We start from the raw sequence: 8,743 nt of genomic DNA on the forward strand, positions 1-8,743 counted from the left end.
GATGACCGAGACATAGTGTTTTAGAAGCGCTAGCACCTTACGATCGGGTAGACCGTACCACCTACATCCCCTACATCTGCTAGTCTACCACTGTAAGAGTTCGCACAACTTAGTCAACTATGCTAGAGCCCATAATAGCTTGTGGCTGCACACGGAAGTTTCTAGTATGAATAGTCTCATGATCCCTTTGAGCCTGGGTGGCGGTCCAAAAGAAAACAGGCAAGTCCTGGAATATCCAGGTGCCTCAATCCACCCAGATGTGTGTTTAAGTTGCCACCTGAGATAAACCATTAATTAACAATCTCACATCTGTCATGGATTTCACTCACCCAATCCATGTCTACTAGCATAGCATGGCATAATAAGCAAACGTAGAAGTAACTCCCAAAGGTTTGATAATAAACGGGTAATAGGTACTACTTCATCTACTTCCCATCCCACAATTTAATTAGATCCTAATCATGCAATGTGTGAGGATTGATCTAATGCAATAAAAATGGGTAGTAGAAAAGGTATGATCAAAGTGTTACTTGCCTTGCTGATGATCCGTGAAACCTAACGATTCGAAGTAACAGGCGGCTCACTCCGGGTATTCTATCGCAGACAAACAAACAAGCATACAATAAGTACTCATCTAATGCACAGGTAAAATTGAAATAAGAGATCTAACCAGAAGGTTCAACTTAAGAACTCCGGTTGGCAAAAAGAATCAAATCGAACGAAGCAACAAAAATCAAACTGCGAAAGAAAACAACTTCGTTCTACTAATCTGGATCTAGGGCAAATTTTACAGTAGCAAAACCTTGTTTAAGTTGATTAAACGGGTAGAGGGTTTCGAGGCGAATCCCTAGGCGCTTGAATCGCCTGATTCTGATAAACGAGCGAAAAGTTAAACTAAAACGAATATCGGATCAGGAATCGCGATCAGAAAAATCACGGATTTAATCCGAGAAAAAGAAAAATGACGAACGCGGAATTTTTTTCTCTTTTTTTCGGCACGGAAAACGAGGCGCGACGAACCTCGGGCGGCGGGATCGTCGGCGGCGGCGGCAGCGGCGGCGGCGGCTCCGGCGGCGGCGGCGGCGGCTCCGGCGGCGCGCACGGATCGAGGCAGGGCTGATGGGCTGGGGCGGCTCGGGGCGGCGCTATTTAAAGGCTGCCCCTGGGCGGTGTCCCTCTCGGGTACGGCCCGAAGTCGGTTCGTTTTTTTAATTATTCCGCTCGGAAGAAAAATAAAAAGAAATACTAAACGGACTCCAAAAATTCCGAAATAAATTTTCACGGGCTTCTAAAATCAAGCCGCACAAGGTGAACATTTATTTGGGCCCTAAATGCAATTTTGAAAAACGCACATTTTTCCTAAATTCAAATAAAACACCGAAAAACTCCGAAATAAAATCTTATTTGATTTTATTATTAAATCCTCAATATTTCTTTATTTTGGGAAAGTCATTTTATTCTTTCTCTCATATTTTTGTAATAGAAATAATTGATGATAAAATAAATAAAATCAAATGATCCTATTCCCAAAATTTGAGAGAACTCAAATATGAAAATAACGAAATCCCCAACTCTCTACGTGGGTCATTGAGTTGCGTAGAATTTCTAGGATCAACCAAAATGGAAAATAAAATATGATATGCATGATGATCTAATGTATAACATTTCAAATTGAAAATTTGGGATGTTACATATCGGTAAGGTGATGCCATGCCTATCACACCTGGCCAGAGGACCTATTGTTATAGTTTCCTTTTTTAGCAAGGTTAGCCATTCTTCAATGAGGAAATTGTAAGACTTATTATATAAGTTGATCCTGATGGATCCCTTGTGTATCCATAGCCTGATCTTTACCTGATGACCATGTCAATGCTATCTTGAAGCATATCTGTGGTACTCCGATCATTAATAAGAGCATTTGAAGCACAATGCTAAATTCTGTTTATCAATTATCCATACACTGTTGTATGGGTAATTTCATGAAATCTCTCTCCCCTTTCCTAAAGGGTTTTCTATGTTATATCATGTCATGGATATTATGCCCTGCTTGTCCTTGGGAAGGTATACCCCCTGAAATATGTGTTTAAACACATTTTCCTTTCCTTTGTTATATTTAATCTGATGATTACCTTTTCCTTTCCACTATTTTGTTTAACCTTTCTGGTGATCTGTATGATCTAAGCAGTAATATTCTTCCGCTTATGTAAACACCTAGGTGTACGATCGTGTTGGTAAGACCCTGTTACTATTGTTGATGACATTCCGATAACCACCGATGGACGAAAACTTTACCTATTGGTTCACCTTGTTCAACGAGCAGGAAAATGGTTCTCTTCGTCCCTCGCCCTTGGTACCGACGTTGTTGCCGACATAACTGACAGGCTATTCTCTGGCATGTCTTGCTATCATAACCGTGCAAGATGTCAGCACCTTTCCTACTTGTAACCCACATGGTGGGCCCATAACCCACAGTTCTACAGGATCGAAACCTGACTCTCCTGTACACCATGTTGTCAAAGTTATTCCTCGCGCTTGACTTCGTATGTAATTCATGGGCCACCTGCCTAGGGATCTATTCTGGTATCACGCAATGCTTATTCCCATTGCTCTAAACCCCTTTCACATTTCGTTTCAGGCAACGAACGATTTCCTATGCGCTTGAAACTTCTATTTTGCACCTTCTTACTTTGCTCTCGATAATTTCTTAATTTTCAATTCGAGAGTTACTTTCCGCCACCTTTTCTGGTGTTATATACCAGATAAGCAACATTGTAGCGGTCCGTTCTTCCGAAGTTACCCCTTGTCCTTCGTACGTACGATGGAGTTCCCGAAGAAAGGATGCCGACTTCAGCATGATGACCTGAAGCAGAGGAAGGAAGACATCACTGTAATGGATCAACCTCTTCGAGAAGACCAACCAAGAACGGGAAGATCCGTTAGAATTTCGCAACCAGAACCTTTTCCTTACCCCCACCCCCCTCTAAAATCTCGGGACGAGATTTCTTGTAGTGGAGGAGAATTGTAACGCCAGGATATCTAAGCTACAGTAACCCCATACTAATGGTGCCATGTCATTAGTATTAATTTGGTTAAACCTCACTTTGATCCAAATCCAATTCAGATTCAAATTTAAATTGAAGTCAAATAATTAAAATTTTCAAATGGCAAAATAAAAATGTGGGTTCGGTTGCAGATATTCACTAACGATTTGTCATGAAAGATTCAACATTTTTCAGAATATTAAAATGCCCCTAAGCTATTTCAATTGACCCATAAAGCAATTAAAAGAAGTTTTTCAATTTAATTAAATATACAAACTGTTCAAAATTATTTGGAACTTATTGTATTGGCCCAGAATATTACTTAATAGGTATTTGCTAATTTTCACATTTAACAAAAATCAGTTGCTAGATCTAATTAAAGAAAAACAGTAAAGAAATAAATAAACAGAAAAGGAAAAGGCAGAAGATTAAAAAAGCAAAAGGGAAAACCCCTCGGGCCACTTGGCCCATCTGGCCTAAAGGGCCCAGCCCAACTGGGTCACCTCCCTCCTCGCTATAGGAGTGGAGACAGGGCATGCCGCCCATAGACCGGCGCCACTGCCGACGCCGCCCACGCGCCGCCCATCTGACGGTCCACGGAGGGGATAAGGCCGCACCCAGCCCCCTCTCCCTCGCGGAGGAACCGTAGCGCACACCAATCCCGAGCTCGTTCTGGTCGTTGCCGTGCTCGTTCTCTCTCTCCCTCCCGAGCTCGTTCTCCCTCCCGAGCTCGTTCGCCTGTTGCCGTGCCGTTGCCGTGACCTCGACCACTCCCCTGCCAAGGCTCCGTGTCCAGAAGACGCATGCCATCTTCCTCAACCCCGAAGTGGACTGCCTCGAGCCGTATCGACAAGACGACACCGCATCCGTCGACAACCGCTTCTGTTCGTCTTCGATTCGCCCATCTTCGAGCAGCTCCGACGCCTACTCGACCCCTCCCCGAGCCTGCTTAAGCACACCTGCAGGGCCCGGTGAGCTTCTCCGTCTGTTCCCTCCCTTCTCCTCTGCTCCCGTTGCCGTACACTGGTCGTAGTCGCTGCTGGACACCGCCCCTGTCGACGCGCTCACCGCGCCTGTAGCCGTGCCCGGTCGCGCACGCCCGCTCCTCGACGCGCCCAGGCCGCGCCCCGCTTCCACCTTCCCCTGCCCGCGCTCCCGCCAGCGCTTTTCGCTCGCCCGTGCTGATGCTGCTGCGCCACTCCGTCTGCTGCTAGCGCCGCCGCTGCCTTCTGCAGGCAGCTCCCTCCACTCGCGCGTGCGTGGCCGCATAGCCGCCGCTGCTTTTGCTGCCTCCGCTCATCCCGCTGCTGCGCCTTGCTCTCGTCGGTTCCGCACCGCTCTGCCACATCCCCGTTGCCTGACCGCCTCCACCGGCCATGGCCAGCGCCCGTGCCGCTCCTGCTTGCTGCTGCGCCCACTCCTCTCATAAGCCCGAGCGCTCGCCGTCGCCGCCATGTAATCCTCCTCCGACCGCCCCGTGCTGCCGCTCCCCACGCACCGTCTCCGCATCGCGCCGCCTCCTGCGCCCGCTTCCGCCTGCCGTGGCCGGCCGGCGAGCCCCACCATGGCCGCGGCCTCACCCTGCGTCCGGGCGGGCAACTCCCCGCGCGTGCCCATCGGGTTCGCCCGCTAGCACCCGCATTAGTGGCCTCGTGGGCCACTAGCAGTAGGGGCCTGCCCCCTTTTTTGTTGTTGTTTTGTTTTATAAAAAAGAAAAGTAATAAAAATAACAATTCATTAATTTATTAACTTAACCAATCTTGTTTAATCAAATTAGTTAATTAGATAGCCTAGCTAATTAGCTAATTAACCTTATGTGACTATGACATGTGCGTCCACTTTGACCCTGTTGGGTCAACTGATGACTGGACCTCCCATGGCCCACTGTCAGTCCCTCTGTACCTTTCCTGGGTACACCCTTGGGTAACCATAGCAAATTACTAATTATTTTCGAATTAGAATAAATTCCAGAAAAACAATAAATTTTTTGTAAATTCATAGAAAATAAACTGTATGTCAGATGAAAAAACTTTGTACATGAAAGTTGCTCAGAACGACGAGACGAATCCGAATACGCACTCCGTTCGTCCGCCTTGCAACAATCCCCCTCCGGTTCATCTGTCCAAAAACGTCAAACTCCGGGGATACTTTCCCTGATGTTTCCCCCCTTCGCCGGTAGCACCTAGTACTGCGTTAGGTCACACCTAGCACCGTGTATTGCCATGTTATGCTTTGTGATGCTTTGATTGATCTGTTATTTATTGTGTTCCCCTTCGTTACTTCTTTTCGATAGACCCTGAGACCGCGATTGAACCAGTGATAGACTACTTCACCTTCGAGGGTCCGTTTCTGTCTACAGAGCAACCAGGCAAGCCCCCCCCCCGCCTTGATCAACTCGATATCGCCTATTCCTTCTCTCTACTTCTTGCATTAGAGTAGTGTAGCATGTTACTACTTTTGGTTAATCCTATTCTACTGCATAGCCTGTCTTTGCTACTACCGTTGTTACCTTTACCTACAATCCTAAATGCTTAGTATAGGATGCTAGTATTCCATCAGTGGCCCTACATTCTTGTCCGTCTGCCATGCTATACTACCGGGCCATGATCACTCGGGAGGTGATCACGGGTATATACTTATATACATAATACATGATGCTTGTGGTGACTAAAGTCGGGTCGGCTTGTTGAGTACCCGCGGTTGATTCACGGATTGGGGGCTGAAAGGACATGCTTTCCCGACGTCCCTCTATGTGGATCTCTGTGGCGAAGCGATAGGGCAGGTTGAGACCACCTAGGTGAGAGGTGGGCCTAGCCCTGGTCGGCGTCCGCGGTTACATCAATTAACACGCTTAACGAGATCTTGGTATTTGATATGAGTCTGGCCACTGGCATATACGCACTAACCAACTACATGGGAACAGTAATGGGCACTCGACGTCGTGGTATCAGCCGAAGCCTTCTTGACGTCAGCGACTGAGCGGCGCGCGCCGGATTGGACTGGAACGCCTGCTCTTGTATTAGGGAGGCCAAGTCTGCTTACCGGCTACGTTCGCAATGTGCAGGTGTGCAACGGGCGATGGGCCCAGACCCCTGCGCGCTTAGGATTTAGACCGGCATGCTGACCTCTCTGTTGTGTCTAGGTGGGGCTGCGACGTGTTGATCTTTCGAGGCCGAGCATGACCCAGGAAAGTGTGTCCAGCCAGAGGGATCAAGCGTTTTGGGAAATGTGGTACACCCCTGCAGGGAAGTTTATCTATTTGAATAGCCGTGTCCCTCGGTAAAAGAACGACCCGGAGTTGTACCTTGACCTTATGACAACTAGAACCTGATACTTAATAAAACACACCCTTTCAAGTGCCAGATACAACCCGGTGATCGCTCTCTCACAGGGCGACGAGGGGAGGATCGCCGGGTAGGATTATGCTATGCGAAGATACTTGGTTAACTTACCATCTACTTTCTTCTACTACTTCAAGATGGAGGCTGCCAGAAGCGTAGTCTTCGATAGGACTAGCTATCCCCCTCTTATTCTGGCATTCTGCAGTTCAGTCCACATATACTACCCCTTTCATTGATACCAATGCATGTGTAGTGTAGCTCCTTTCTTGCGAGTACTTTGTATGTGTACTCATGGTTGCTTTGTTTCCCCTTTTTCCCCTTTCTATACCCGGTTGTTGCGACTAGACGTTGGAGCCCAGGAGCCAGACGCCACCATCAACGACGACTCCTACTACACTGGAGGTGCCTACTACTACGTGCAGGCCGCCGACGATGATCAGGAGTAGTTTAGGAGAATCCCAGGCAGGAGGCATGCGCCTCTTTCGATTTGTATCCCTGTTTGTGCTAGCCATCTGATGGAAACTTGTTTAACTTATGTCTTTACTCATATATTGTTGCTTCCGTTGACTCATCTATGATCGAGCTCTTGTATTTGAGCCCTCGAGGCCCCTGGCTTGTAATATGATGCTTGTATGACTTACTTTATTTTTAGAGTTGTGTTGTGATATCTTCCCGTGAGTCCCTGATCTTAATCATACACGTTTGCGTGTATGATTAGTGTACGATTGAATCTGGGGCATCACACCAAGGCAGCTACAAGGACAAGAAAGAAGAGAAACTCAGACTCAGAGGATGAGGACTATGTTGCTACTGAGGAGGAAGTGAGCTCCAAGAAAAGGGTTGTTAAGAAGGAATTTGGCTCAGCTGCATCCACCAAGCCTGGTATGCATAAGAAGGCCCCTGCAAAGGGGGTGCCAACCTTAAAGGCTAGGGCCTCAACTGTTGAAACTTCCAAGTCAAATGTTGAAGAGGCTGCTGGAGAGGGTAAGAAAAGGAAAGATAGGGTCAAGAAGACCATTGCCAAAGTTATTGGTAGATCCTCTATGATGAGAGATCCAGCTAAAGATGAAGAAGAGGAACAGGATGCTACACCAGCATCAAAGACTCAAAAGCTGATGGGCGATGCCATCAAGTCTGGGGCTGCCCCTTCAAAGCCCAAGACTGCCCCCAAAGCTTCTGCTCAAGCTTCAAAGACTTCAAAGCCCAAGAGAAGCACAAGAAATATTCCAGCTGCTGAGAAGAACAAGGCCCCAGTGCCTGAGATTGATGAAGAAGATGCTGAAGCCCAAGTGCTTAGGAAGCTCAAACCTAAGATTCCAGATCATGATGACAGCCATCGAGTGGCAAAATACATGAACATCAGGAAGATGTAGGTCTCAGACTTTGCAGACAGTCTGATCCATATGCTTTGAGGAGAAAGACTGTTGTGGACTACATGTTCCATACCAAGGAGTAGCAGGATTTCTATGAGACCATCTTGCTTGACAAGAAGCCTATTGTGTGTGATATGAAGTGGGTTTATTGGGAGTACATCGATGAGAATGAAGACCACTTTCCAGGAGTGCATGAGAGCTTCAGATCTTGTGAAGTAGATGACTTTGTGGGATAGAAGCTTACCAAATGGAATGATGAGCTCATTATGCTATTCCACAGCACATTTCTATCCAGATGGAAGAATCGTTTGGACTTCTGAAGGTACAAGGTACCAATCAACTGTTGACGAGTGGGAAAAATTGATCAATGCCCCTAAAGAGCATGAAGATGACTTGGATGTCTATCCCAAGAAGAAGAAAGACCACAACTCGATGGCCAACCTGTACGAGGAAATTCCACACAAAGCTTTGGAAACTCATAAGCTTGGGTCTGTTCACTATTTGTTGTCTGGATTAGCTACAATCAACACCATTCCGAGACATACTTTGTTGCCAAAATCTAGAGATCACAAGATGAATAGAGGCCATTCTATCAACTTGGTGCAATTGTTTGATGTGCCCCAAAAGTTTAAAGCCATGAGCCTGATTGTGGAAACAATCAAGAGGACAGCTTCAGATCAGAAGAGATCTTGTGGGTATGCTCCACATATTCAGGTGCTCATCAACTCCAAGATGGGCACATGCACATATCTTTTGGACAAGGACTATCTACCCTTAAGACCAGATTTTGAGGACAACACTGTTGTCATGAATGAAGAAGATCCTACAAGTGTGTAGGCACAAGAAAAGAGAGAGAAGGTAAAGGATGAGAAGGCTGCAAAGATGCCAAGTGTTGAAGAGGCATCTCAAGTGTTCCTAAAGTCAAAACAAGATCAGATTGATTATCTGATTCAAGCAACTTTGAGGATTGAGAAGGGCTTGGCCACCC

At 46.7% G+C, this 8,743-nt stretch overlaps 1 long non-coding RNA gene across 1 annotated transcript; it reads left to right on the forward strand.

Moving 5' to 3' along the window:
- Positions 1-3,602: 3,602 nt before the first annotated feature.
- LOC147990812 (uncharacterized) lies at positions 3,603-7,027 on the forward strand. Its single transcript, XR_015609759.1, has 2 exons — positions 3,603-4,012; positions 6,728-7,027. It is a non-coding gene; the product is annotated as an uncharacterized LOC147990812 (long non-coding RNA).
- The last annotated feature ends 1,716 nt before the right edge of the window (positions 7,028-8,743 follow it).

Source organism: Triticum urartu, chromosome 1A (genome assembly GCF_056163025.1).
Source record: "Triticum urartu cultivar PI428250 chromosome 1A, HENAU_Tu73, whole genome shotgun sequence".
NCBI classification, from domain to species: Eukaryota; Viridiplantae; Streptophyta; class Magnoliopsida; order Poales; family Poaceae; genus Triticum; species Triticum urartu.